Source organism: Hyla sarda, chromosome 5 (assembly GCF_029499605.1).
Source record: "Hyla sarda isolate aHylSar1 chromosome 5, aHylSar1.hap1, whole genome shotgun sequence".
Taxonomy (NCBI): domain Eukaryota; kingdom Metazoa; phylum Chordata; class Amphibia; order Anura; family Hylidae; genus Hyla; species Hyla sarda.
In genome coordinates this window covers 211237590-211244447 of record NC_079193.1, presented here as the reverse complement: position 1 = coordinate 211244447, position 6858 = coordinate 211237590, and positions in this window count along the sequence as shown.

Here is a 6858-nt window from a genome sequence, read left to right as displayed (position 1 = left end):
TGAGATGTAAATCTTGAACTATAATAGAATTATAGGATGAATGGCCCTAAAATCCCTTTGTGCATTGTGAAACAGTAGTCATTGCTTTAAAAGCTGTGTCTGACCTGAGTTAGTTTCACTAAATAAATATAATGCCTAAGAAAAAGTCCAAGCGCAAAGCAGAAGAATAATTTATATTAGTTACCATGTGTTCTCACTTCTGCATAGATAAGGTTCAGCAATTGATAAAACAACTTATTACTGAATATTTCACACTGGTGTTTTATATTTGATTTACAGTTTCTAAGTGCTTATCTGTTCATGTGGGATATTACATATTGACCATGAGCATAGCACACCCCATTCCATAATCGCTGTTATTCCCTTATCTTATTTAAATACATGCACTAGATATGAACTCCTTCACATTCTTACACCTTACTAATAGAAAAATGCAGATAGTATTCAATATCCAAAGCTTATCTTGCAAGTTCTCCAAACAGGTGTGCAGTATGATAAACGGCGATATAAACAGTTTTTATATAGATGTGCCAATAAGTAAGATATAAAAAAAAAACTAGCAGTGAGCGATGAGGTTTGAATGGATTGGTTTTGACAAAACTGTAAAAAAAAAAAGCAATCTATGCTCTTAACTCCTTAAATGTTGTACAACTTGGCAAAACGTTAACCTTTCTAATATACTTCATGCAAATGTTTGTCTTACTTCATAGCTTATAAAAAAAAGTTCCCTATACCATTCAGAACATAATTCTGTTTGGCTCTAGCTTATCTTTGTCCCATCTGAAGCACAGGCTGGGACAAAGTCCAGGCAGTGAGAGTGAGACTAGCACTTCTATGTGCTCACTCCTGTCCTATCAGACTCCTGTCTGAAAACAGGAGGGGATTACAGAGCAGCCTGCAGTGATTGGGTGAAGAGATCCAGCACTGCACAGGAGAATAAGGGAGGAAGTGAATGCATGGTGAGTGAGGGTAAGTTCAGTGCTTGCCTCAGACATGCCCCTTTCTGAGCAGTGGATATCAGAATAAGTGAGCAGCAGAACTAAGGGATTTGTGAGCCAAATCCAGAAGCTACACACATAAAAAAAGACATGTAAAGCATCTTTATAACCTAGTGAATAACATATTAAAGCATTATTTTTTTCTGTGATGTGACAGGTACCCTTTAACGTCCCATGACATACAGGTACGTCATGGTGGTGATAATGAGGTATGGAAGGGGCCCAGAAGCCAAGCTCTGTTCATATTTGATGGCTACTGACTGCTTTCAGTAGCTGACAGACGGGTTGGAAACTGACATTTTGGTGAGCTCAGACACACACCTTCCAGTACTTATCAGTTGCTGTATGCTCCACATGAAGTTGTGTAGTTCTTTCCAGTCTGACCACAGTGCTCTCTGCTACCACCTCTGTCAGTGTCAGAAACTGTCAGTGTAGAAACAAATCCCCATAGCAAACCTCTCCTGTTCCAGACAGTTCCTGACATGGACAGAGGTGTCAGCAGAGAGCACTGAGGTTAGACTCTAAACAACTACACAACTTCCTCTGTAGTATACAGCAGCTTGTAAGTACTGGAAGAATCAAGATTTTTAAACTGAAGAGATTTACAAATCTGTTTAACTTTCTTTCACTGTCAATTTGAAAACATTTTTTCCCACCAGAGCACCCCTTTAACCTCTTCAGGACCCATGACGTATGCATACGTCTTCACAGCCTGGGTCTTAAGGACCCATGACGTATGCATACGTCATGTCTTTTCCTGGTCTCCGCCGCTCACCTGGCGGAGATCGGAAGCGGATCCCTGCTGAAATCCTTCAGCAGGGATCCAGGGCAAACGCCGAGGGGGGCCATGTAGGCCCCCCATGTCGGCGATCGCCGCAAATCGCAAGGGAAATCGCCCTTGCGATCTGCGGCGATACCGGGCTGATCGGGTCTCTGGGACCCGACCGCCCGGTAATTTCGCATGATCCCGGCTGTCACAGACAGCCAGGACCATGCTAACGTATAGGAGCGAGGTGGCAAGCCGGCCACCTCCTCCTATACCCTGCGATCTGTCGGTTAGTTAACCGACCAATCGCAGGAGGGGGGCGGTTACTTCCTCCCGTCCTGCCCGGCCCATGAAAGTCCGGAGAGGACGGGAGGAAGACCGGAGGACGCGGTGGGGGACGGGGGAGTGCTGGGGACCGGCCCCGGTACTTACCTCGTCCCTGAAGACCCGGATCCCGGCGAGGAAGATGGCGGCGGCGGCGACAGGTGAGTAGATCTTCAGCCGCGGTCGGGCCCTTTACAGCAATGCACGTCGCCGTAAAGCGACATGCATTGCTGTATTGGGACCCTATATACTACAACTCCTAGCATGCCCAGACAGCCCTTGGCGTCTGGGCATGCTGGGAGTTGCAGTTTTGCAACATCTGGAGGTCCACAGTTTGTAGACCACTGTGCCCTTCCAGATGTTGCAAAACTACACATTCTCAGCATGCCCTTACTGTCCAGGCATGCTGGGAGTTGTAGTTCTGTAACATCTGGCCCTTCAGATGTTGAAGAACTACAACTCCCAGCATGCCTGGACAGTTTTGGCATACTGGGAGTTGTAGTTTTGCAACATCTGGAAGGGCACAGATTGGGAACCACTGTATTAGTGGTCTGCAAACTGTAGTCCTCCAGATGGTGCAAAACTACAACTCCCAGCATGCTGGGAGTTGTAGTTCGGCAACATCTGGCTCTAAAGATGTTGCAAAAAATATAGTATGTAGAATGATTTTGCTGACCTACAAGGGGTCATATTATCTCCAAGCATCAGAAATGCAAAAAAAACTTTTGAAGAAAAAGTGTGAGGGGAGTGCTACTAAAATATAACTTTTAATATATATATTTTAAAATACAATACACCACTGAAGTGATAGTGAACCAATACCATCTTAAAAACTAATACACAGGATCCACTCAGGGTTACCACCCGTATGGTGGATTTACCAGTATTCAGAGCGCCACCAATCCGGTGGATTTGTATAAATATATACCGTTCTCAAACATATAACGTTCTCTACGCGTTTCTGCCCTAATCTAGAGCGTCATCAGGAGAACTTCACATATATAGAAAGTCTCAACAATGTGGAAATGTGTGAGATAAAGAGATAACAATGGCGTCACTCAATATATTAACATAAGTAAATGCGTGTAGCACCCCTGTGCTACTATGCGGGTGTAATTGATCTACATGTGGCACCCCGATACTAGGTGCCACTATGCGGGTTGTAATTACAGCGGATCCAAAGGAGATAACCTATAAAAAAGATACATAAAGCCAGTCAGCCCATATGATCAAGTACAGTATAATATCCTTTCATGTATAGGGCTCTCACTCACAGTCCGTGGTCCGTCTCCCAGTACCTAAAGAAAGAATACAACACATATCCCTGTAAGGAGTTGCTGCGCGGCACCTGCAAAGGAATAGCGGTATCGCCGCCACTCGCTACTCACAGTCCGCTGATGTAACCGCCAATTACAGGATTCCGGTAGGTGCGCAAACCCGCAATGGCGGGGAGCCAGTAGCAGTCCGAACGGCTTCTATGCGCTACCTTGCCGGGATCCTTGGCATCTGGCGTCATATCCTGGCGCTCCAGAGTGACGTCGTCCGTACCCGCCTCTCTCTGACGCCCATAGGAGGCGGGACTAAGTAACGCTCGTCACTTCTGTATTTGGGGCCAGGTATGTTAGAATGTGATTTACGGCTAGAGGAGTAAGTGCATTAACTCCTCGGTGACCGGCACCAATTATGATCAAATGCTAGGATACTAACCGGCCTAAAAATGGAGCTTATTAAGAGATGCTACCCAAATATGTATAAATTATCTGTTACTAAGCACCTCTAAATGGCCCTATATGGTGGGGAGGTGGGGTTTTAATGTTGGAGCTATACGGAATACATCTTTGAGGGGTAGATATTATATTTAGAAATAAATAAACATCAGTGGATAGGACCGGGACGCTAAGGTGCCTAATTAAATAATACAGGCACTGGGTCCCTCCATCTTTGGAAACAACCCGGACAAATCCACTGATGTACCTTTCTCAAAGGGATTATGAACGGTATTCCCTACATAATGGCTCTTGCCTCCAACTCCCCCCCCTTTTTTTTCCCCTTGAACAAAAAGACAAGGGGTTGTGAGGCCCCTGTTTCAGTTCACTAACGTTCCCAGAGAATGCCCCTACTCTTAAGGGGATATCTGTAAACCTCCAAAACAGACCAGAATATATATAATTAGCCAACTAAGAAAAATTGTGTTATTAGCCAACTAAGCAATAATAGATAAAATGTATAGGGAGGAATATACAGTTCAGGTATTGACCTAACAAAGTGGGGATGATACAGTTGGGGAGACTGTTAGGGAAGGATGGAGTGGCAGTTAACTGGGCCTAGGGAACCTGATCTTACCCTATGCTAACTGACGCCCTGATCCCTAGGCAGTGTTATCGCCCTAATAAGGGCGGACCCCGCTCTCGAACCTCCTACTTGTCCTGTCACTCCCTTACTAATTTGGTGACACTAGCTGATAGATCTACTAAGATCTCCACTCACTGCCTATTGGTCACCATAACCGGTATCATCCCCACAAGGTCAGACCTATAAAAAGGGAGCAAAACTTAATTGGTCATTCAGACCTATAGGTTCCATCGTACCCATTTCGTATATAAGTCTGCACTCCTTCTGAAGCAATAATTTATCAAAATCACCCCCTCTTGGAGATGGATGAATTTGTTCTAATCCAATGAACATAAGATGATCATAACAGCCACTATGTACGGAATTCATATGGTGAGCCGGGAGGTATCTCTATTGTTTCTGACATCTCCCAGATGTTCTAACACTCTTTTCTTAAAAGGCCGGAATGTTTTGCCTATGTATCTTTTATGGCATGGGCAAATTGCCAAGTAAATTATGCCACAAGTGCTACAGTTAATGAAGCTACGAATGGTATGTATTTTACCTGTCCTCTCGTTGAGAATTTCTTTAGTTTTCATCATGTTAGGGCACGCCTTGCAATGACCACAGGGAAAGTTACCAATTATAGGTGTTTTATTAAGCCAAGTGCTCCCTTTAGATGGTATGGGGAGGAGATGGCTATGTGTTACTAAATCCCCTATATTCCTACCTCTCCGATATGCAATCTGGGGTTTGTCCGATACTGTGTCCCTTAGATCAGGATCCATCCGTAGAATTCTCCAATGTTTCTCAAGTATTCCTCGTATCATAGGAGATGCATGATCGAAGGTGGCAATCACACGTGTTGGCTGTATCATCTGGTCTGTCTGTTTGGGGGTCAACAGGTTTTCCCTGGGAGTTTTAAGGGCATTTTGATAAGCTGATCTTAGGATGTAATCCGGATACCCTCTACTTCTGAATCTCTGTCTGAGATCCATTGCTTCCCTCAGGAAATCCTGTTTGTCAGAACAGTTCCTCCTGAGGCGGAGGTACTGCCCCCTCGGGATACCCCTTTTGAGGGGTCCCGGGTGGCAGCTTTCCCACCTCAGGAGGCTGTTCGTGGACGTCACTTTTCTATGTATGGTGGTCCGCAGTTTACCCTCAGGAGTTTTTTGGATTGAGATGTCCAAAAATGGGATATGAGAGTCATGGTATTCATATGTAAATGCAAGTCCTAGACTATTTTGGTTCAGTAGTCTCAGGAACTCTTTAAACTCATCAGTGCTACCCTGCCACAATATAAAAATTTCATCTATAAAACGCGCCCAAACTAGGGCGTGTTCACTAAAAAATTCCCTTTCTTCGACAAAGACTTGAGTGGCCTCCCACCAGCCCAGAGTCAGATTTGCATAACTGGGGGCACTAGGGCTCCCCATTGCGGTCCCTCTGAGCTGGTGGAAGTATGTCCTGTCGAAGAGAAAATAATTATGTGTAAGTGTGAACCTTAATATTTCCAGGACAAATTCATTGTGTAATCTCATCTGTATGCCCCGTTGGGATAAGTAATGCGAGTCTGCCGCTAGTCCAATATCATGCGGAATAGATGAATATAACGACTCAACGTCAATGCTAGCCAGTAAAACATCCTGTTCCACCTCTATTCCTTCCATTTTATTAAGGAGATCCATAGTGTCTCTCATGTATGAAGGGAGGGCTAGTACGAATTCTCTCAAAATCTGATCAATATATATCCCGAGATTCTGTCCCAGACCTCCTATGCCCGCCACTATGGGTCTCCCTTTTAGAGGGTTAGTCCCTTTATGGACCTTTGGGAGGGCATAGAAGGTGGGGACAGTAACAGATTTGGGCAGCAAAAATTGAAATTCCGAGTCACTGATGAGTTTACGTTCCTTAGCTATAGATAGTATCTTAGTAAGTTCTTTTTTATATTTGGAAGTAGGGTCTCCTGATAGTGTTTCATAAGTAGAGCTATCTTTTAAAAGTCTATTGCACATATCTATGTATTGTGTACGATCCATGACTATAATGTTACCCCCCTTATCTGCGGATTTAATGACCAATTTATCATTCTGCTGGAGTTGTTTAATAGCCAACTTCTCTTGATATGAGAAGTAGTGTTGAGCGGCATAGGCCATATTCGAATTCGCGAATATTCGCGAATATATGGACGAATATTCGTCATATATTCGCGAATATTCGCATATTCGTTATATTCCCGTTTTATTTTCGTGTATGCGAAAATACGCATATGCGAAAATTAGCATGTGTGATAATTCGTATATGCGAAAATTAGCATATGCGAATTTTCGCATATGCGAATTTTCGCACGCCAGTCTCACACAGTAGTATTAGAGCCTTCTTTACACCACACAAGCTGGAAGCAGAGAGGGATGATCACTGTGATGTGTACTGTGAAGG